The 24,310-nt window shown below is 37.8% G+C and overlaps 1 long non-coding RNA gene across 9 annotated transcripts in view; it reads right to left on the bottom strand.

Moving 5' to 3' along the window:
* LOC147363450 (uncharacterized) overlaps positions 1-24,310 on the bottom strand; it is a 223,102-nt gene that overhangs the window by 174,598 nt on the left and 24,194 nt on the right. Inside the window, exon 3 of one of the 9 annotated variants that reach the window (XR_015137121.1) lies at positions 2,326-2,456. The exons of the other annotated variants lie outside the window; for them this stretch is intronic. This is a non-coding gene — a long non-coding RNA (uncharacterized LOC147363450). Of the gene's footprint in view, positions 1-2,325; positions 2,457-24,310 lie in introns of those variants that run through there. 9 annotated transcript variants of the gene reach the window in all.

Below are 24,310 nucleotides of genomic sequence, written 5' to 3'. Positions count from 1 at the left end.
TGTCAGTTTTTTCCTTTCATTATGTAGGTTGTGGCCACAGGTTTTACAAGCAGTGTACAGCTGCCTCATTCTTCTGTTCACTAAAGCAAAAAGATCTGTGGACCAGACGTCTCTGCCTGGATGCCAAAGCTGTATGCTGGTCTTCAGAACAAGCCTAGTAAAATTAAGTTTAAGCAATAGAATCACCCAACAGGATACTTCCCAAGTCATGGAGGGCTTTACCAGTGAAAAATACAAGTTAAATGTTTTCACAGTGCTTATAATGGGGTGAATAAAGGGTGGTAGATTGGGGTAAAAAAAAAAATAAGTGCAGATAGAACTGAAAAGGATAAAAATATATATATCAAAATGATAAATTATAGAAATATATACAGATGTAAGAAATGAATAACACTGTCTTTGTTCTAAACATAGAGATTCTTCCAGTAGGTACTCAGCCTTAGCACCTTAGCAAGATATCTTCCGCACTATGTATTCAGGTGTTGAGTGGTGCCTGAGTTCATGATGCTGATTTCTTAATATGGAAGCCAAAACAGACATATACTTTGTAAGCAAGTGAATTTATTTAACCCCTGGATTTTTGCCAACTGAAGCCTTTAGAATTAAAACGAATGTGATTTCCATAGGACAGCTGCAAATCCGTCTAGCAACTGGAACAAGAGCAAGAAATAAATGGGAAAGTGATGGGAGGAGGAAGAGAGGCAATTGATTATTATTTCTAAGCTGAGCCTTGAAAATCCATCACCTGACCAGAGAGAGGCAGGACAAGCTATATAATTTGTGGAACCCGGTATAAAATAAGAATGCTGAGGCCTTTATTCAAAAATTAAGACCAGAAAACAGGAAAAGCAGAGCATTTAAAGTAGGCATTAAAGCAAGCTCTGTTCCCTTCTTGGTGCAGAACCCTCTGTGATTACACATGCATGGAGCCCTCAGAGAGGGCATCCTAGGTGGAGAAATGGCATATGTAAAGCCTCAGAATGCAAAAAGAATGAAAGGCCAAAAAGAAGAAGCCCAGTGTCAGGGAAGAACTCCAGTCTCATATATGGCAAGGAGTAACAGGATCCCAAGGGAGATGATGAAGCACACAGCAGGTTGGCTTGCATAACCCCACAGTTGTCAAAAGAAGACAATGAGAGATTGGATCAGAGAAAGACAGTTTGAAACTCACACACAGCAGACAAGCTGCAGTATTGGCATGGTAGCACCATCTCACTTGTCCCCGCCTCCGCAGAGTGACAGTAAGTCCTAGATTGCAGGTACCTTGTGGGCTGCACCACACTAGAGGAACCTGGGGCAAAGGGCTCAGAAACTTTTATAGCAAGCAGTAAATAAGCCTGTCCCCCTCCCACACAGAGAGAGGTCAGATAGCCATGGCATTGGGATTGCCTTCATTGCTTGCTCAATCAACTACAGAAATGGCTCAGGCTTAGAGCATATCAGACCTTGTATTTTAGATCATTCAGGGGCCCTTGGTGGACTGCATCTCCCAACAAACAACAAGAGAAATAAATGTATGTGACCCTGAAGCAGGATCTCTGTTGCAGGTTGTGTTTGTTAAGAAGATATGCAGAAGTCCTGACCTTTGGTATCTGTGAACTTTATTGAAAATAGGGTTTTTTCAGATGTAGTCAACAAGATGAGGTCATAGTGAATTTGAAAGAACCCTAATCCAATGACGGATATCCTTGTCTAAACAGAGACAGAAATACATGACATGATGGTAAAGGCAGGGACTGGAGTGATGTATCTACAAACCAATACCACCAAATGATTCTCAGCAAATGCCAAAGCAAGGAGAAAATCTGATATCAAGCTTTATAATTACTTATTTCTTATAGACTTGAGTGTTTATTATAATTCTGTTTGCGTGTTTACTTTGGGACACCCTGGCCTTAATTGGAAGTGTTCTTGTACCCTGTGGATTAAATGTTTCAAGAGAAATTTGGAGCTGTTGCCAAGATGCCCTAATATCAAAAAGACAGGAGGGTGAGAACAACTTAGCAATCTTGACCAGTTAGACATACTCTTTAAGGCAAAGGAAACTCACTAGATGTAGGCCCCTCTTTGAAATAAAAAAAATTAACAGGCACCAAGGATCATAACACTAAACTATAGTTAGAGTACACACTTCAAGCAGCAAACCTGTTTATTCTACATTTTCTTTTTGGCAAACTGCCATTCCCACTGATAGCCTCCGTTAATACAGTTGGACCCTGACACCATATTTCTATCACATTCTACCAATCCTGACCACACTGGATGAAACTGAGTTTCAGATCTCTGGTCTATGGGCCAAGATGTATTCTTTCTTCTCAGGATTTCAAATTAAGACGTGTAATGGAGATTAAGAAGTAACAGCTGGAAACAGCCTCTGGATCTAGATGTTCTCATAAACTTAGAAGCTGGGGAAACCATGCTCAGACCGTGTATACTGATGGCCAGCAAGACTGCATCTGTAGCAAAGGACAGACAAGACATCTATGTAAGTGGAAAGGGTAAGGGAGAAAAGTTTCTTGGTTTTTGCTGGTACCCCTGCTCTCAGGTCTGATTTTTCTTGGTGTTCAGTTGTATATCCTACCTTCGCTTCTCTGAAATATTCTTCTTTCTTCATAATGAAACACCCTTACACTGTTTTAATGGAATTTCAATTTCTTCTAATCAGTTACTTTATTTCCTTGATATAGGGCTATACTGGACCTCTATGGTGGCTCAGATGGTAAAGAATCTGCCTGCAATGCTGGAGACCCAGGTTCAATCCCTAGAGAAGGGCTATGCTTCCCTCAGTCAGTTCAGTTCAGTCGCTCAGTCATATCCGACTCTCTGAGACCCCATGAATCGCAGCACACCAGGCCTCCCTGTCCATCAGCTCCCAGAGTTCACTCAAACTCACGTCCATCGAGTCAGTGATGCCATCCAGCCATCTCATCCTCTGTCGTCCCCTTCTCCTCTTGCCCCCAATCCCTCCCAGCATCAGAGTCTTTTCCAATGAGTCAACTCTTCGCATGAGGTGGCCAAAGTACTGGAGTTTCAGCTTTAGCATCATTCCTTCCAAAGAACACCCAGGGCTGATCTCCTTTAGAATGGACTGGTTGGATCTCCTTGCAATGCTTCCCTAGTACAACTCAAAAGTATTTGGAAATATTTCTTTTTTAAGGAAATGGTTCCTCAGAAGGGGGACTACTATAAATAACCTTCTAGTAGGTAGGATGGAGAGAGTCACTCTGAGTTGGCCAAGAGTAGAGGGAACACAGCACCAGTTTAGGAGGCCCTGGGAGAGCCACTGCCAAAGTAAACAGACTCCACTTAACTGCCAAGCCCTATGAGAACTACAGCCAATGAGAGATGCTGAGAGCCGTACTGTTCTGTTACAGCCAAGAACTTATCAGTGGGTACTTCATATGATTTGCAACTTCTCCACCTCAGGGTGAGAAACTATTAAGGGAAAATGAAGATATCCTCTTTTTCAATGAAAGAGGAAGTTAAGAGATTATTGTTCTTTTGTTACCTTTCGCATTGAAGAGAGAGATATAAAACTGGTCTTCCAGGGAAACTGATGCAGTTTAAGGATGAAAAAAATTTGAGTCAGAACTTAAGGCACTGACCAAGATGAAGTTTCTATATGCAACAGGCTATAGACTGAACCGAATTTATGAGGTCCTTGATTTTTCCTTAAGTGCAAATTAAGAACAAAAATATTAATTCTCACATGTGATTGCTCCATTACACACGTGCAAGGTGACTGTGCTATTGAACCGGTATCAAGGGTACTATGTTGAGTAGGGCATTATCAGGATCGTAAGTCAGATATCAAGATTTAGGGAATGTACTAGTATCAGAACTTGCAAGACAGAACGGGTTGCAAAGTAGAAATCCAAGACTCAAAAATTCCTAATTTTATTGTCTTCTAAAGTGGGGATAATTTGAAATAATTTGTGCTTTATCAGGATTTTCACTTTTTAGCAAGAATCTATGTGTTTCTTGATGCAGATCTCACAAATTGATATTAAAGTTTTCTTTGAAATCTGAGCCCTAGGTATGAAACCTGTCTGCTATGTCACTTTTTCAGCAGGAAGCAATGCTTACTTAGTGGCCCTTTTTCCCTCTGAATCAAAACCATCATACAAATAAACAAACTTAACAGTCCATTTTAAGAAGAAAAGGAGGCTTTTGGAGGAACCTATAAGCTTCACATTAAGTATTTATAAACTAAAAGATAAAAATTGGAGTACAAAGAAAATTTATTCTTTTGGATAAAAAGATGAATTATACAGGTAGTAACAATACAATATCTTGTGTTCTACTTTTTTCCTAATGCACCAAATTAATGCATCTTTCCATTTTTTTAGCTATTATTCTGAAAACATAAATCCTGCTGAAATGGAATAAGAGTAGTTTAGAAAATTTCAGTTGCTCAGTGGTGAAGAAAAATAGCAATAGAATACAAATTAACCTCAACAATCCTTAATTCTTTATGTAGGATAACATTTGAAGTTTAACAAAGCCCCAAATAGCTTTCCGAGTCACCAGACCTAAATATACTGAAATGACAGCAACCGATCTTAAGTTAAAAGGCATTACTAAAATCCTGATATTTCAAGAAGACAGAAAAAAAGAATTGCTGTTTATTTCATACAACGTACACAAAACTAACACATAGGTATGCAAAATTAAAACATCCCTGAGGAATTAATCATCCTTTGTATTTTAGTTTAGATTTCAGTGATCTTGACGTACTTATATATTATATATCAGTCAAAAGCAAATGTTATGCTCCCTCAAATGTTCATTCCAGATTCTTCGTCTATTTTAAGAAGCTAATTTCTTAGGAAAAAAATGCAGTCTCATTTTTGTTAAATTAAACCCTTTAAAAAGGAATGGCAAGTCTCTATGCATCTGCCATCTTCTTTATTCTGTATGAAGTCTGTAGAATAAAGTTAATTCCATTTCCACAGTGAGTAAACATCAGATGAGATAGTCTATTGTTCCCTTTTAATAAAGAATTTTAATCTTTCCTGCAGGCGTTTATCATGCAAGTGCCTCTGTTAGGTTATTTTTGCAGAGTCAGAAGTAAAGAGACAGGGTAAGGAGGCTGAGAACTTGAGGTCTATTACGGTGATATTGGGTTAGCCCAAAAATTCATTCTGGTTTTACCATAACACAAAAAACTTGAACTAACATTTTGGCCAGCCCAATATTTCTACTGGGGACCCAGCAACCATCTTCCTCTTCCCTTCACTGCCACCTCTCAAGGCTTAGTGACAGCAATCTTGGGAACCAGGTTATTATTCTTTCACCCATTTGCAGAATTAATCATCATGCCAGAAACTTTTGCTTGGTTTAGCTATTTTGACTGAAGTAATCTATACTTTACCAAGGATATATTACTGCTTAAATCTAGGCAGCTCTGGTTCATGCAATAGATTTAGAGCCCACCTTCAAAAAATATTTCTTGTTGATGTAATTTGACAGTTTATAAAATCATTAGATCCCAATCATATTTGAAAATAGCTGAGTTTTTATAATAATAAAATCTTTATTGGAGGTCTCTTATTCAAGTTCATTTGCCTGGGATTTTCTGGGAGCAGGACTAGACCAACATGGTATAAATACCAAAAGTAAGCTCTAACCTATTTAGAAAGTGCATGGAGACATACATATTCTCATTTTATATCATTGGCCAGTGTTCCTATTCAGGGAAAGGGAAAACAAACTTGAAATCTTTTGATGGCACAATCTGTAGATTGTTCCCATTCACAAATCATTAATAATTGAAAAAAATTATGCACTGCATATCTATGAATATAAAGGTGATCAGTTCAAACCTCATTTCTGTCTTCCATTTCTCTATTGCTTATTTCCACAACTTATTTATTTAATACATATTTATTAAGTATGTATTGAGCGCCTGACTGTGGGTCAGGCACCAGTGTAAGCAGTGGAGAGGCAACAGCAAGCAACACACACAAATCCTCTATAGTCATGAAACTTACATTCTGCAGGAGGGATGTTGATAATAAACAAGTTAAAGGCTAAGTGATATAATTTCAGACAGTGTTCAATGCTGTGAAGAAAATGAAACACAGGATGTGCTAGAGATCTAAAAGGAGGGTTCAGGATGGGGAACACATGTATAATTTTTTTAAATTAAAATTGAAAAAAAGAAAAATTAAAAGAAAAAAAAAAAAGAAAAAAAATTTAAAAAAATAAAAATAAAAGGTGATTGTAGCTTAGCTTAGTGGGGTCAGAAACAGCTCTCAAGGGAGATGACATTGAAATGAGACTGAATAACAAGAAGTAAGTGCTCATGGATCAATGTTCTAGGCAGGGAGAACAGGAAGTGCCATACTAAAGTAGAAGGACTTTGGCGCACTCTAGAAACAGAAGAATCCCACGGATGGGGGAGCCTGGTGGGCTGCCATCTATGGGGTCGCAGAGAGTCGGACACGACTGAAGCGACTTAGCAGCAGCAGCAGCAGAAACAGAAAGAATCTCAGAATGACTAGCTCCCACAGGAGAGGAGGGGAAATGGTTGGAGATGAAATCAGAAAAAGCAAGAACAGATTAGGGAGGATCTCAAAAGCCATTGTAAGGAGTTGAATATTATTCTGAATACAATGAAAAGCCACTAGAGTAATTTAATTAAGGGAATTAATGTGGTGTGATTTAAATTTTTTTATTTCTCTCCAGCTTCTGAGACCAGAAAGGTCATTCCCACAAAGTTTTCTATTCCAGTGGGTTGAGAGGTCAGGTAAATTGTGATTTCTCTGGACTAAGATGACCTAAGGCTCCCTCTCTCTCAAAGTACCATATTGAGGACACCCCATTCATTACCTATATATCATGGCTGAGGCTAGCTACAGCCTGCTCTCTAGGCAAGAGGAGAGGCTTCAGGTCACTTCCTGTCACTTTAAGCCATGTCATTTCATGAAATAAAGTGCCAACAATACAAGGAAACCCACCCACTGGACAGTCTGTATCTGGACAACAATTAAAGTTATACTGTCATAAATGCCTATAAAATGTTGAAGCAACCCAATCTGTAAAGATCAGGAAGATAATAAATGCTGGTTTGCAGCATTCAATGATTGTACCAAGAAGTCGCAAGTCTACTTGTACTGAATGTAAATGCAAAACATTATGGATCGTTTCCTAGCACAGGGGAAAAATGCTTTGTCACATACAATATTTCTGATTGTTGTTCATTTAGAACATGAAGTGATTGATATTTCCAAATGCCTACTGTTTAAAAGGCACACTTTTATGGGCTGTAGTCCTGTAAATGATCATTCTTAATGGTTATTAATTCTCAACAAGCTGGAGCAAACAAGGAAAAACAAATCCCCAAGGTGAAATAAGCCCACAGAGGTCAACTTCAGAAGTGGAAAAGGAAACTAGGAAGGATCACATGTCAGGTACTTCTTAAAGCTCGGTCATTTCACTCATATAAAACCCTATCAGTGAAGGATTATTATGTCCCATTATTAGAGATATAGAAGCTAACAGATGTTACAGAATTTGATCATTATCATAAAATAAATGGGCATCAGAGCTGAAACTCCAGTACTTTGGCCACCTCATGCAAAGAGTTGACTCATTGGAAAAGACCCAGATGCTGGGAGGGATTGGGGGCAGGAGGAGAAGGGGACGACAGAGGATGAAATGGCTGGATGGCATCACCAACATGAGTTTGAGTGAACTCTGGGAGTTGGTGATGGACAGGGAGGCCTGGCATGCTGTGATTCATGAGGTCGCAAAGAGTCGGACACGAATGAGCGACTGAACTGAACTGAACTGAACTGAGATCTGCCTTTGTAGTCACAGCTAGACCTGAATATGAAGCCTGAGTTCTTTCCATAGCATGAAGCACAGTCAAAGCCAAAATAAAGAAATTGGATGTTACATTCCAAGGGAGTGAAGCAGATGAATATCCGGAGAACCTACATAGAAAATGGGTCCGCCCAAGCAACCTCTCATTTCCAACACTGCTGACCTTTGCTGCTACCGAAGTCACAAGACAGAACTACTGTGAAGGAGTGATGTGCCTGGCCCCCAGTCCCCTTCTTGGATCTTTCTCCTACCCAGCAATGCTTTCACGTTTCCTTGTTTTCCTGTTTCTTGGCCCATACAGTTAACAGCCTCTGCTCTCAAATTCTTTGTTCATGTTAGAATGGAAATAATTCATACCAAGCAGACAAATCTAAAAGAGATATTTACTGTGTGCTGATGAGAGGTTGATTAAAGTATGAAAATTATCTGTATTTTTTCAGCAATCTGTCAGTAGTTAGGGATAAACTTCAGAGAACCAGGACCCCTCTTGGGTCCTGAAATCAGTCTGTACAGATGGGACATTTAGAAGGCCAAAGGTACACCACCAGCCCAGAAATCGCCCCAACATAGCTTATCTGCCTATCTCCTGCTTCTCTTCCCTCCATCCAGCCCTTCCTAACATCAGTTGTCCTTTTCTATTCTGTAATTTGGCTACTGCCACACATCCCACCTGAAATTCTCTCCTTCCTCTTCTTTATCCAAACCCTCACATCTTCATCCTTGTTCAGGACCAGCAATTTTTTAACTAATAACTTTGACTAGAATTAAATACATGTTCACTGTCAAAACTTTTAGAATACAAAAACATATAAATAAAAAATGTTGAATCAATAAGATTCTATCCCTGAGGTAACCTTTTCTTATAAGCGTTACCTGCCCTTGAGCTTTTTCTGATCATTCCAGCTCTCTCTCATCATCAATCTCTCCCTCCCCTTCTCTGCATCTGCCTTCCTCTCCCTCCCTCCCTCCATCCTTCTCTCTCTCTCCTTTGAACTCTTTCAGCTTATTGACTATAACAAGGAGTCTCTCATGTATTTATTCAGTTACTCCTTTAACAAATGTTTATGAAGCCCACCTATTCTGTATCAGACATCATGCTGGATTCCAGGGCAGTAAACAGGACAGAGTTTCTGCCTGCATGAAAATAACAGTCTATCGCCTATAATTATGACTTATATCTAACTTGCTAATTTAACAATCTGTATATTTTATAAGTGAATTTCCCAAGTGAACTGAAACTCCTTAGAGTCAGAAAGCTCATGTCATTATGATCAAACATTTAGCCAGTAGTCTTTATTACCATGCCCACAGGATAAAAAAAAAAAAAAAAAAGGGCATAAAACTGGCCTTTTCTTCATATCAGAAGTAGCTTCAATTACATGAGACAAAAGCCCTACTAATGAATGCATTGCTGATTGATGAACATGAAGTTACATTCTATTTCATTCTATACTATGCTGTGCTGTGCTTAGTTGCTCAGTCATGTCCAACTGTTTGTGACCTCATGGACTGTACCAGGCTCCTCTGTCCACGGGGATTCTCTAGGCAAGAATACTGGACTGGGTTGCCACGCCGTCCGCCAGGGGATCTTCCCAACCCAAGGATCGAACCCAGGTCTCCCATGTTGCAGGTGGATTATTTACCAGCTGAACTACCTGGGAAGCCCCTCATTCTATATTAGGTTATATTAATTAAAAATACATAACAAAGGGAGATTTTAACTTGAGGCTTACAGTTTGACTGTAAGATTTATAAGCTGATCAGGCAGAAATAAAATCAACTCTGTATTAACATGATTGCTGAGCAGGATAAAATAAAGAGCTATTATCTGATCAGACAATAAAAAGATAGAAAATTACAGTAAAAGAGGTGGCCTGTGTTTAGAGTATGTAACATAATAACTGACTCTAACAGTATCTGGCACAAAATGCATGCCTTAAAATATGTGCTAGATGCATAGATAAAGAAGCACTGGACTGCGGGCTAGGTGACTGGGTTCAAATTCTGGTCTTGCCTCTTCAGATAAATCCCTTAACCTTCTTGGGCCTTAATTCACATTCAGAGAAGGGCTTGGATTATTCACAGGCAATTCTTGAGTACTAAGTGCATAGCAACCACCACAAGTAATATATTTGTTGTGACACGCTGTGCTAGCCTTCTCCTAACAAACTAACACAGATAAATATGTATTCTTTACATAAAAACAAAACTCTTAATTGCAATGGCATATACAAATCAACTAGATGTATAGAATACAAATTATGAACAAAGTAGAGTGTCTCTTGGGGAAAACAAATACCTAATGGTACCATTTTCCATTCTCAGAACTATCCTAATTTCTCTAATACATTATATGTAGAGCCTATTATAAAAGATCACATGATGATTGGCCAATTTGCCCCACCTGTTTGGTTAAAATGATTACATTACCAGTGATTTCAGAACTTTTATGTAGTGTCAACAGAATCTTAATTATATAATTATGCTAATTATTATGTACATTTTTCCAGTTCTAATAACTTATTTCTCAATATCCTGTGAGTGAAGTCACTCGGTCGTGTCCAACTCTTTGCCACCCCATAGACTGTAGCCTACCAGGCTCCTCCATCCATGGGATTTTCCAGGCAAGAGTACTGGAGTGGGGTGCCATTGCCTTCTCCAGGGGATCTTCCCGACCCAGGGATTGAACCCAGGTCTCCCGCATTGCAGGCAGACGCTTTACAGTCTGAGCCACCAGGAAGTAGACACATTTAATTTCTTTCCCAATATCCTATGAACACATTTAACTATCTTTTCATAGAATCCACTTTATTATGTTTATTGCAAATGGTTTCTTCAGCAATTTTCTGAAATGTAGATATAAACTAAAACAAACAATAATCTCTCAGTGGTTTAGATTTACAATTTGCAAAAGGATAAAATGTTGAAATTAGGATTATTTACCAGGAGATAGTGCCTTTCTTTGCTAAACAGGCTAAACCAAGAATTTTTTAATGCATAAACTCCACTGAGGTTTTGGAAATATTTAGATACTATTTCCTGTATTTTAAATTCTATATCTAAAATCTTCATAAATGTTTCTAGACATATAGCAATTCATATCTACAGAATATGGGATGAAGTCTACCACCATCCTCACCAGGCTAAGCTGGGCTAATTTTGGTTTTGTTTGTTTTTGATATAATGATTAATTCATGAGCAATCAATTAGGACATCTGTACTATCAATCAGATCAAACCAATGATCAGGCAAATTATCTAGAAACAATGGATTATACAACATAAAAAGTATAGACTCAACATGGATACTATAGAAATAAGTCAAAAACATCTATAAGATACATACTATTAAAAATAACTTCAATGAAAACAATTTTTATTTCCCTGTTGGACTTTCAATAGGAATTTCTTCTATTCATTCTTTGTTGGAATTTCCAGAATTGCTCCATCATTTCCAACCCATTCTTTATTAGTGGCTCACTTTAGTTTTATTCACTGAATTACATTTGGTACTCTTAACCATGTTTTGTCTGGCTGCTTAATGTGTTTGCAGAACTGCTCTTCAGGGCAACCCCTAAGAAAACACCAACAACGAGAGTATCACATGGGAAACCATGGCGAAGTTGTTAAAAGGCTAAGCTGCAAAAGATGGGTAGATGACTAAACAAATTATTTTGTCACTGAATAAGTAAACAATCTATTTATGTGACAAAAGAAAAATCAGTCACACCAATCTGTGGTTGCATGATAGAAAAAAATAAATTTAACCCTGTCCTTTACAGATGGTTCTGATGATTAGGAAGCTTCTGCAAGGGACTTAATTATCAGACTCCAGGAGAACTCATTTTCAAATACCACCTGGAAGATTAGAAGCCAATGTTTACAATTTACAGACTAGCCCTTCCAATTTTCAGTTGAAAAGTAATTCTTAGTTTGCCATAACGCACATGACAGGATCTTGTATGTATTAGATGCTCAACTGGATATTAACGGAGGACCAGAATTAGTCTGAATAGAAACTAAATAGTGCCTGCTATGACCATTTTCCTCCATTTTACAAAATATTAATTAACTATTGTGCTTAGCCGGATTTTGCTATATTAATCTCTTTCTGGACAATAATAGCAAAAATAAAATATGCCAGATATAATTTTCTTTTGTATCTGATATTCTTAGGCCTTTCTACAATATCACATTTAAACAAGACTATTAGGTCATACACATCTGTTTGAGTCATAAGGTACTCTAGAGTCTCAGTTTATACCAGGCAAGGAAAAAAACAGTATTAAGTGAATGTTGTAGAATGGAGAATCCTATATAACCACAAACTCTGATTAACAAAATGTCATTTGTATTTATATTTCTATAGGTAAATGCATTTATATATACATATATATGCATTTTTACTTGAGTTTAACATTAAACATATTGAACATGGACAATCTTTATTTGACTATAAAATGTATCAAAAATCTTCCCAAATCCTGAGATTATCATTTTGAAGGTCAAATGATATATTTTATTAATTGTGAAAGATGAATAGAGTCACAGAAATGAAGGTAACAGATAATGGGAAAGCTGGAGATAGCTTTTACTATAAGTGGTACATAGCAACCATAACAGAGTAGTCTAATGAGTACAGGGTTTCTTGTTAGGTTAATGAAAATGCTCCAGAATTAGACTGTGGTAACAGTTTAACAATCTTATGGATGTACTAAAAACCACCAACTGTATACTCCCAACAGATGGATTTTATTTTATGTGAATTACAGCTCAATAAATAATCATTCTTCTCCCTAATAACCTACTTAACATATTATATTAATGGTGGTTTGGTGGTGGTTTAGTTGCTAAGTTGTGTCTGACTCCTGCGATCCCATGTACTGTAGCCTGTCAGGCTCCTCTGTCCATGGGATTCTCCAGGCAAGAATATTGGAGTGGGTTGCCATTTCCTTCTCCAGGGGATCTTCCTGACCCAGGAATTGAACCCAGTCTCCTGCCTTGCAGGCAGATGATTTAACAACTGAGCTATGAGGGAATACATACCTGCAATAAAATTAATTTAGTGTTCTGATTATATAAACAATCACATGCAATCTTAAAAACTTTCTTCAGGGTTAATAGCAAGGAAGCCAGTAACAGGTAATTTAATCTTGTTTGTAGAAGTGGGCAAGGGAAATAGGGCTTCTATCAAGTTCAGGGACTGACTTCTTGAAGTGGGTACCAGTAGGATGCTTCAGCTGAAGAACATGTCTAAGGTCAACATCACTTTACATTTATTAACGAATTTCACTATGAAACATCAGCAACAGTACAGTAAGACTACAGGAAATTACTCAAAAGCAGGCTTCAAGAACAAAAATCTGATAAAATGCTTTTTATTACGGTAGCTGTAGAAGTTTTTTTTTTTTTTTTTTTGCTAATTTCAAAAATCTGACAGTCTTTGTAAGGCAAATCCATTTGGAATGGTGGCCCCACTTGAAGATGGTTGACCCCATATATGATTATCTCTAAATTATTTAGGAGTAGAGAAATAAATATTACCAATTACTTTATATCAATTTATCTGCAAATATAGCTGGATATTCCCTCGTCATCTTTGTAACAGTGGAACTTGGACCAATTAGACTGATGTTGTCTGGCTATTTATTCATTTAGTTTTGCTTACTTTACTTACAGTGGAGATATAATTTAAAAATTATGTAATACCTATGTTCTCTAAAAATAAAAAGCATTTAAACTTTCTCCATAGCTTTCCATTTGCTCTATTTATCAGCATAATATAATTCTCCCCTATAGACAACTGAATGGCACATATAATAACTACAATTATGCATAATGACCTAGGAAAGTAGCTTCTTTATTATTAGTTTAATTGATTTAATTTAATTTATTAATTATAAATTATTAATTCCTGAATAATTTAGAATATTCAAATTCCCAAAGCCTACAGTAAACATCTGTTTTTCAAAATTTATTCCTGCACTTGCCTGCCTTAAGACAGAGTGACCATAAATGAACAGTTCTCTCATAATTAGAAATAATCAAAAGTACATGCTTAATTAGAAATTAAGGTGAATTATAATAAATTCAGAATAATTTTAGAAGACTTTTTAAAATAAAGCCCAATTGCATTCTTGATTTCTTGAATTTGAAACTATTTTTAAATGCTATATGCAAAGGAATAAAATAAAAAATAAATTATAAGGAGTTATAAGTCATAGAAGAATAAATTGGTTATAAAAGAATGAGTATTTTACTTAAGCGTGTTCAGTTAATAACAATCGAAACATAGACTAGAAAAGAATTCGAAATTTCTTTTCCTCCCTAACTTAATTCAGTGGTTCTCCATCTTGAATGCATAGGAGAATCACTTGGAGAATTTTTTTTTTTAAGTAATTGACCCCCTCTACCATAGGTTGTGTCTTAGATGGTCTGATGAGATACTTACTTACTGACCATTTTTTAAAGTTGCTAGGCAATTCTGTTGAGCAGCCACAATTGAGAATTACTATTCCTAAGTCTTACTCCATACAGTTCAAACTTTATCCCCTCTTTTAACCTTCTCTGTATAGTTCTGCTTAAAGTAATGTTTTTGTTCTCCAAACTACCTGCATATATAACCACCTGTATATACAACCTGTGTAGATGACCACCTGTATCTTGCCTGTTACTACTTCTTGATCTATCTGGTAATCCAGTTGCATGGATGCATCATTTACTTGACTACATTTGTGCCCTTGGAGAAGATGTGTGTTTACACACATTAAGTCCCCAATACCTATTTACTGTATGAATGAATGAATGAAAATAAATGCTTATGCTTTCCCACATTCCCTAAATTTGGTCTCATGACCTATCCCACTCTCTTATTGAACTTCTGCCACCTTGTTTCCCCTTCCCCATACAATTACAGTCAGCTCTGGGCCCTACTCATTTTATATAGCGATTAAACTTAAAATACACAGGGATGATAAGATTTGGGGGAGATAGAGAGGACTAACAGACCATAATCAGCAATATTAGAACTACAAAGATCTAAAACTTACTTTTGGTTGTCTAAGACTCGATTTTCGGGGTTTTTTCCATGCTTGTATGTTTTATCCTTGGATGAAAGGGGGCCACTCACTGCTGTATTGTCTTCCACTCCGCACGTGTGCAGTGTTCTGATCTGTGCCTTCTTTAATGTCTATGTCTTACTCTATGTAATGCTGTGACAAGGCGTAGCAGCTAAATTCTAGGTGTCATGTTGTTTCAGTTTTGAAAATGCCACTTTCAATTCTAGGCAAGAGAATGTTTCAAACTGTGACTACTTAGAATAATGGTAAACTTCCTTTTTTGGTGACAGATAATTTCTTACCTGTCTGGATTCAGATATTCTTGATTTGTCTCTAGGAAAGATAAACGCATACCTTTTGCCTCCTTGATGGGAAATAAGTAAGTTGGGTGACTTTTTAAAAACCCTGTAAGAAGATAGAAGTCCATGTTTTGAAAAACTCAAATGAGCCAATTTAAAGAAAGAAGTATCAGAATATAAGAACATTGCAGAAAGAACGAAGAGTCAATTACTGGTGACCTTGTACTCTCAAATCACCCTTTCTCAGCCATCTTCTTCTCTCCTTAACTTTTTTCATTCTTCTCTCCTTTAATATGTTTGTTTTCCTGAAATGTCTACTCTCAAACCTCCTCTATTCACATTCTACAGACTCTCCTTTGAAGGTATTGACTCCTTTTCCCACTGATAAACTTCCCAAAATATGCATCTAACCATTCTTGATCCTAAGCTCCTGGTATGTAATCCAAATAACTTTGAGATATCTCTAACTAGATGTCAAACATGACATGATCAGATACAAACTTGTCATTTCATCCCAACAAAATTCCTTTCCCTCTAGCCCCTCTCTCAGTAAACAGCAAGCTGTCTGTCCACATACAGCTTAAGGAAGGAATTTGGGCATCATCACACAGGGCCGCACCTCCTCACTAACCACCCTCCATCAATCAATATATCTTGGCAATAAATTCTCTCCTTAGTATCCTTAAAACCTGACTTCTTCTCCCTTCCTTCTTACTGCTGTTATCATCACTTCTCTCCTAGATTGCATTAACTATTTTATTAGCTATTAAGAAAAAGATCTAGTCACATCAATTCCTACTTAAAATTCCTCCCAAGCCAATGATATTTTTTAAACAAGTAAACAGAATATGGCACACAAATATCTATGTGGTCTGGCTCTTATCTAGCTCCATGTCATAAACATATCAAGCATTAATTGCCCTCTCGGAAAGTTTCACCTGATGCCCCAATCTGGATGAAGAACCTGTTTGGGGTCAGAGCATTCAGAGCATGAATTGATTTGTCAGTTCAGTTCAGTTCAGTTCAGTCGCTCAGTTGTGTCTGACTCTTTGCGACCCCATGGACTGCAGCACACCAGGCCCCCCTGTCCATCACCAATTCCTGGAGTTTATCCAAACTCATGTCCATTGAATTGGTAATGACATCCAACCATCTCATCCTCTGTCGTCCCCTTCTCCTCCTGCCTTCAATCTTTCCCACCATCATGGTCTTTTCAAATGAGTCAGTTCTTTGCATCAGGTGACCAAAGTATTGGAGTTTCAGCTTCAACATCAGTCCCTCCAATGAACACCCAGGACTGATCTCCTTTAGGATGGACTGGTTGGATCTCCTTGCAGTCCAAGGGACTCTCAAGAGTCTTCTCCAACACCACAGTTCAAAAGCATCAATTCTTCAGTGCTCAGAATTGATTTGTACTATGTAATTAATGGTTCACTTGACTATCCTGCCTTATAAAAAGTGAGTCTGTTGAGGGCAGAGGCAGTACCACATTACATTTTAAATTTCCATAATTTAAAATAGTAACAGGCAAAGAGTAAGCAAGACTCATTGGAAAAGACCCTGATGCTGAAAAAGACTGAGGGCAAGAGAAGGGGGAGATAAGACAATGAGATGGTTGGATGGCATCACTAACTCAACAAACATGAGTTTGAGCAAACTCCGGGACATAGTGAAGGACAGAGACACCTGGCATGCTGTAGTTCATGGGATTTCAAAGAGGGAGACACAACTCAGTGAATGAACAACAATAACAACTATACCAACAGTGGCAACTAATAGGAAGCCTTTCTATGCATACTATTTTGGCCTTGCTCCTGAATCTCAGATAGTTGATCACAGCACAGAGTTCTCTTTAGATTCTGAGCTGGTGGCAGAATGAATTGGAAGGAACACGAAATCTTTTTCACTCTCCTTCAACAGTAAAGATTGTTTGCATAATGCTAGGAAAGACAAAGCCATTTTGTAGCTCAGCTCTTCATAAATACATGCCTTAGACACTTACTGAACACAGCAAAAATAAAACAATCCTCTTGCCCTGGATTTCTCCAGAGAAGAAAGAAAACAAAATTTCAAAAGAATTTTTAATAGTTGCAAAAAGCTTTGGCTTAAGAAAACAACGTATTAGAAAGTATGCATGAAATTAAATCTAGTCCAAAAGCCCAAGATTAAAAACTTGTCAGAGGTACCCTTTACATGGGCATGTAAGTGATCAACTATGACATCTATGAAGTTGGAGCCAAGAGACCTTGATCTCAAGTCTTTGCCTTGGGCAAGTCATTCAAAGTCTCCTCATCCCAGTCTCCACTTTATAAACAGGGCTGTCTGCCCAGCCTGCCTCACAAAATTATTTTAAGAAATCAAATTCATGCATTTGAACATTTATTTTAACAAATATTTTTTGAATGTCACTATTCTAGGCATCAGTGATGCAGCTGTTCAAAAGCCAAGTTCCAGGCCTCCTGGAGCTTACATTCTACTGAGAAAGACAAATCAAATAAATGGGTGGATGGACACCTTCAAGGAGTGATGAGAGCTCAGAAGAAAAGTAAACCAGGGTTAGGGGGTAAAGAATGACAAGGTGGTCTGTATTTTGTGGAGAAAGGGAGGCAGGTTCTCATCTGAAGAACTGCTTTCTGAGAGGAGATCTGAGTGCAGCAAGAAGGCAAACTGTATTGGCATCTGTAAGACTATTCCAGGCAGAAGAACTGCAAGGAAAAGGCCCTGAGATGGGCACATGCTTAGTACTTTCCAGGAACAGTAAGGAGCCAGGGCTGTTGGAGCCAAATTACTGGAAGCAAGAGAAGGAGGAAGTGAGGTTAGAAAAAGGCTAGAGCCAGACATGGTGTATGTGTGAAAGCATTTTGGAAACTATTATTGACAGCAAAGTTTTAAGGCTGAGTCACCCCTAAATGGCGTGGGAGACTGGCATCACTCTTTGTTAATTTTAAATAGTTTCTACTAATATTTATCACACGGGACTCCTGGTATCATTCATGGTACTGGTATGGATTATATCATCAGATGAGCTAATTTCACTCCCATATGAGCACACATGTGCACATATGCACACACACATGTACCCATACAGAGTTTGTCTCCACTGTGTTTTATACTGAAGTCTTGGGTTTTTTTTATTTTCTGCAGACAGTAACAGTAAAGCAGTGAGAGCAAATAGCACCACAGAGACCCCCAAAGTCACAGCTTTTGTTGATTTTAAAGCAACAGCCAGGCCCCTGTTATAACTGGAGCCTGACCTAGCTTTTATCACTAGAGAACACTGAAAACTTGGAGTCATAATAAAATGATAGACAGCGAACAGTTTAGATAGGAGACCAAAAGAAACAAATAAATGAGCGAGGATAGTCATGGAGGTGATAAAGAAAAGCCACAAAGAAAAAGAAGGCATACCAATTTTTATGTGCTAAATGATAGCTAAGGTTGACCCAGAAGATGGTAATATGATCTGATCTCTAGAGATTTGGTTTTTTAGGGGTGGTGAGTGTCTCAAAAATATTCAGCTCACAAGGTGCTTAAAAAATAACAGGCACTTCAATACAGGAGAATCCACAGTTACAGTTTTAAAATTCCTTCTCCCTGCCCCTCTAGTAGACTCCTTTCCACCTCCAACTTGCTCCCTCTACAGTCTTCTTCTCTACATTCTCCCCCTTGCAGAAATTGATCCCAAATGCCTGCTCTCTCTCCTGTGTTTTATGCCTACATGTTTTGTTAAGAGACATCTCTCCCTGTCTGCCTTTATGTGCTACTTTCTCAATGTATCAATGAACAAGCCAATTTTCTTCCTTCTCTCTTAAATCAGTTTTCCTTTATGACTCCACAATTTCTTTTCTAAGCACCAAAATTCTTGGTTACTCCAACTCAAATCCTCAAAGTTATCCTTAATGCCTTCTCTCTCACATCCTCCTAAGTTCAATCAATGATTAAGCCCCATTAGCTTGCTTTGTTTCCTTTCCCTCTTGCCTTCTTATTCCTCTACACTTGCCTAGACAACTGTAGTAGATTCTTGGCACACCTCTCCCTCTAGGCTCTCACCTTCCAAATACATTTAATGAAATGCCACCAGGGGATCTTCCAAAGTAGACCTCTCCTCAGGCCGCTGCCCTCCTTAAAAATTCTTTGAAGGCTCTCCATAGCTCAAAAAATAAAAGCCACACTCCCATGCCAAGTATTCAAGGTTCTCCATGCTGGGATCCAAGACTATCTTTCAGCCTTTTTAATATCCTAGTCCTTGCCCCCCCACCACATATTCATTGCAGCCTGAAAAGTGACCCACCACCCTCTGAACAGATCACGGTACTTCCCTGCTGCTCTTCACTTGTGCCGTACCCTACACCCAGATTTCCCTCCATAGCCACCTTTTAATATCTTATTTCTACTTTAAAGATAAGTTCAAAATACTATCTCAGGAATTGATTTCCCAAAACAGATATGATGTCTCTGGCCTCTGACCCCCAGTGGCACACTAACCATGCACACACCTGGTCACTCTTCCAGCAAGTCTTAGTAAGACCTCCCATGCATTTCACTAACATCATAGTTTTGTTCCTCTCAGTCCCTTCACTTGTCACCTTCGTCACACCCTCTTAAATTGTAAGTTCACTGAAGACATATATTTTCACATTTATGTCTTTTTAGAACCAATCACAATGGCAGGCATCTGAGAGACTAAATACATATCCATCTGAATAGAGAAATGCTTGGTTGTTGTACCCTACATGAGAGGAGCATCTTGGCTTTCTTAAGAGAGAAATGGAGGGCAGCTGTCTCATACTCCTCTCTCATCCAGCTTAGAATTCTTCTCCCTCAAAATCGTATAACCTATACAAGGACAGTGGTCTTCTTCATCTTTGTTCTGGCATCCATCGGAGTGTAGTCAGGCGAGGGGCAGGGGTCTATAGTGCTCTTGCATTCTGTCTGCAGGTCTTGTCTTAGAATCAAACCAAGGGGAGGCAGAACAGACTCCAGTCATCTAGTAGACTTAGAAGTGACAAGACAAACGGAAAGAAAACCTTTGAGCTCATCAGCAGTGGAGGTTATCCACTTTGAGGTCCATGAGGTCCCAGGAATGCCATGGCTGGTGACCCAAGTCCTGGCTCTGACTCTCTAACTCCTGACCTCGGATACATTAAACTTGTGAGGACAAAGAAAGAATACTGAGAGATAATGGCAATGAAAAAATAGGAATGCGTCCCCAAAAATGTTCACTAGAGGTTCCAGAAGTTGTATGATTATTTTGAGAAAATATCCAATTGTTCCAGTGTGTCTAAAAACTAGTGTCCAGGAGTGCTAGAGTTACAAAAATATCAAAAGGGAAACGAGTAAAGAAATTTGGACAAAATTAGATTCAGAACTTGTATTAGTTAGCAGAGTGATCATACATCATTGTAATACCTTATGGAATTCTGCAAAAAAATTCAAATTTGAATCATTCCTGGTCTCCAGATTTATAAACATTTGATCTTGAGTACATAATTGCCTTATCTCTACAATTCAACAAACATGCTGCTCTGACAGTTGCTGGTATAATGGAAGGTTATTTCTGTTTTTGTGATGATTCCCTGCCTCTAAGTAAGAACTAAGAGTTAAATATAAAGGCATATTCATTTAGAGTTTCATGTGCATTCTGATAATGTCAGTAGGTTAGCATTAATTATACTGGAAAAGAATATTTGATGTATTTGAAAAAGTCAGTCATGTGGAACGGTACACAGCCATAAAATTTAGGTACGAATTCTGAATCTTAATTCAGAAAGCCTGATACTCATATAAGCCCTCACTGTGTACACTTTGTGACCTTCAGATAAAACATCAGTAATATTGTATATTTATTCCAAAAAGCACCAGGATGAGAGGCCCGTGCACACTTGCTTCCCTGAGGCCTTCATCATTCTCTAGCATTTTATGGAAAAATTTGTTTCAATTTTTGAGCCACAGAGTTGAAATGCTATGACCAAAAGCTATGGATCGTATTTTCTTTATATTAGAGAAGATCTGGATTGATCATCTTTTTGTGTACAGTATATATCAGAGTGGCAGGGAATGTTTTCCGCTTATATAAAACTTCCCCCAATAAACACCCCAAGCAGTATATTTTTTTTAACACCTAACCCAAAAGCAACTCATATAATTTTTCTTTCAGAGTCTAACAAGCCATAAACTTAAAAGTGCTCCAAGGCTTTTCAGAATTTTAGTTCAAAACTATACACTTGAACATGCACACAGCTGCACACACACACCATTAAACACTCTTTCAGCCATCTCACCAATGGATATCATGGGTAAGTTCTGAAAAGCAAGAGACACAAGTGGGGACACGATAAATTTGTTTTTGTTAAATGAGGAGCAAAGGATATTCAGAGAGAATATTCTAGAAGAGCAATGACATGGGAGCCAAAGAAGTTATCTAAAGAGGTTATCCAAGACAAAGGGAACCAGGTGAAAAACTATGTCCAAAAAGAAAGATTTTTGCCTGGGGAGGTTAAATAAGTCTGAGAGGGTAAATAGAAGACTCAGGCTTGAGTTCCATGAAGTAGCAGTATACACAGCAGAACTACCATCTGCAGAAGTTTGGGCTTTCCCTGTTGGTAAGAAGGGCACTTTTACAACAGGAGGGCCATAAAAGATACTCACATACAAGATTTTTATTATCACAGACTAAATGTGCACTCTGAAGAAAATGGTTAAGAAAAGTGTCACACACTCAGAAGACTATTTTGTAGTTACTAAGCATGATGGTAATAAAAAACTTCTGAGGGAATCCCATGATGGTCCAGTGGTTAGGACCTGGTGCTTTCACTGCTGGGGGCCCAGGATCAATTCCTGGTCAGGGAACTAAGATCCCACAAGCCACACGGCATGACCAACAACAAAAGCAAAATGGAAAAAGAGCCCTGCTGATAGTCCAGTCCAACCCTCTTATAAAAGAAAAAAAGAGAAAGCTTCTGATTACATGGGGCAAAGCATGTGCTTTAATAATAAATAGGAAAAGTCAGGATTGTACAGAATATAACTCTGCTAAAGACTCTGCATTAAAAAGAGGGCTGATCGCACTATTTGCAATAGCCAAGACATGCAAGCAACCTAAAGGCCCATCAACAAATGAATGATAAAGAAGTGGAAGATAGACAAAGATGCAACAGAATATTACTCAGCCATACAAATGAATGAAATAGTGCCATTTGCAGCAACACAGATAGGGCAAGAGATTATCCTACTAAGTGAAGTTAAGGCAGATAAAGATAAACATATATAGTATCATTTACATGTGGAACCTAAAAAAAAAAATACAAATTAACTTATTTACAAAGCATAGATAGACTCACAGACATAGAAAACAAACTGATAGCTACCAAAGGGCAAAGGGGTAGGGAGGGAGGAGTAAATTAGGAGTTTGGGATTAACAGATAGACACTACTAAATATAAAATAGATAAACAAGGACCTACTGTAAAGCACATGGAATTATATTCAATATCTTATAATATCCTATAATGGAAAAGAATTGAATCCAAATCTTCTGCTTTGCAGGAGGATTCTTTACCATCTAAGCCACCAGAGAAGCCAAAAAAAAAAAAAAACATATGAATATTATATATGATCTACTTTGCTGTATCCTGAAATTAATACAATGTAAATAACAAAAAAAATTAAAAAATAAAAAGTTGATAGATCACATCTAAATTTCTGCTAAGATATTATGATTATAAAGCTTTTCTTTTTGTGTCCTTTTTATTGTTATTTCATTTTCTGCATCTATGTGTTTTCTTGATTTTTTTCTCACTATATCTGATTTTAATAACAGAAACAGTCAAAGTAAACCTTGTTTATTCTATAGGTCATAACACCCAGAATTGTGTTGTCACACACAGAGGTCAGAAGTGGGAGTTGAAAGATGGAGCTTGAGTACAAAGCTGTAGCTGTCTAATGGTGTGAATTTAAGCAAGTCACCTGACCTCTGTAATATGACCATCGTCTGCTGACATAATGAACATGTGCTCTAGATCAGTCTCTTTCCCAAGTGTTTGGCCCAGGTTATCTTATTGAATACTCCCATCAAAAAAGTAGATATGTCTCATTCTGCCATTACATAGACGAGAAAACTGAGACAAAGAAATGACGAAGATTACAGAGCCAGCAAAGGGTAGAAGTGTAGGACTCTAACTAGGACTATAACAGAACTAACTTTGTGTGTCCTGACCCTTTCACCTACAAAATAAACTTTACTTTGCAACTTTTTTACTTATGTTCCCATCAAGGCAGGACTCATCATTCCTTTTGCTCACTGATATATCTCAAGCAATTAGCACCAGTGCTTAGCGCACGGCAGGTATTCAGCAAATATTTGTTGAATAAAAGTACTAGCAGAGGAAATTGAACCCATGGCTTTAAGAGTTCTCGAAATAGCTCTCAAAAGTCACCTTCTACAAGCTGAAATGTTTTTGCAGTCTCATATTTTAACTTAAAATGTGATGTGGACTTTGTATTCTACTTCATAATATCATATATGTGATTTAATAATTATATCAATATGTGGTTTCACCTGAAAATCATTTTTCAAACTACTCAACTCAAGCAACTTGGTCCCCTTTCTCTCACCAGATAAGTGATATGGGTCCTCCTGGAAGGTCTGATCTATTCATCCTTAGGTTGCTCATATGCCCAGCATACCTTGAACACCACCATGGGAACACACACTCAGGATCTAAGTGACCTCTAATGTTCTCACCAGCTCAGAAAAAGTTTTTGGAACAGTACAATCCACCAGATAAAACTGAACTAGTGAGACACGCAGTGCAACCTCTTATGTTCTGGACATAAAGCTTTTATGTCTTTCATCTTAGACTGCATTAGTTTTTTTTTGACAGCTAAAATAAATTAGCTCATTTTCAGCTTGCAATGAACTAAAAGCCCTAGATTTTTCTTATAGTAACTACTGTAAACCAGAATACACCTCACCTTATTCGGGCATATTTTAATTTTTTTGAACTTGTGTGAAAGATTTTACATTTCCTCCCTCATAAAAATCAATCATGAGGTTCAGGTCATCATTCCAGTCTGTTGAGAGCTTTTATTGAACCCAGTTATGTCACCTTTCATAGGGGCTATCT

Source organism: Bos grunniens, chromosome 11, assembly GCF_055505025.1.
Source record: "Bos grunniens cultivar Pamir isolate PY7600 chromosome 11, Bosgru_T2T1.0, whole genome shotgun sequence".
In the NCBI taxonomy this organism is placed as follows: Eukaryota; Metazoa; Chordata; class Mammalia; order Artiodactyla; family Bovidae; genus Bos; species Bos grunniens.
Note: the sequence above shows the minus strand (reverse complement) of the source record. Positions and strands in the feature narration are given on the sequence as shown.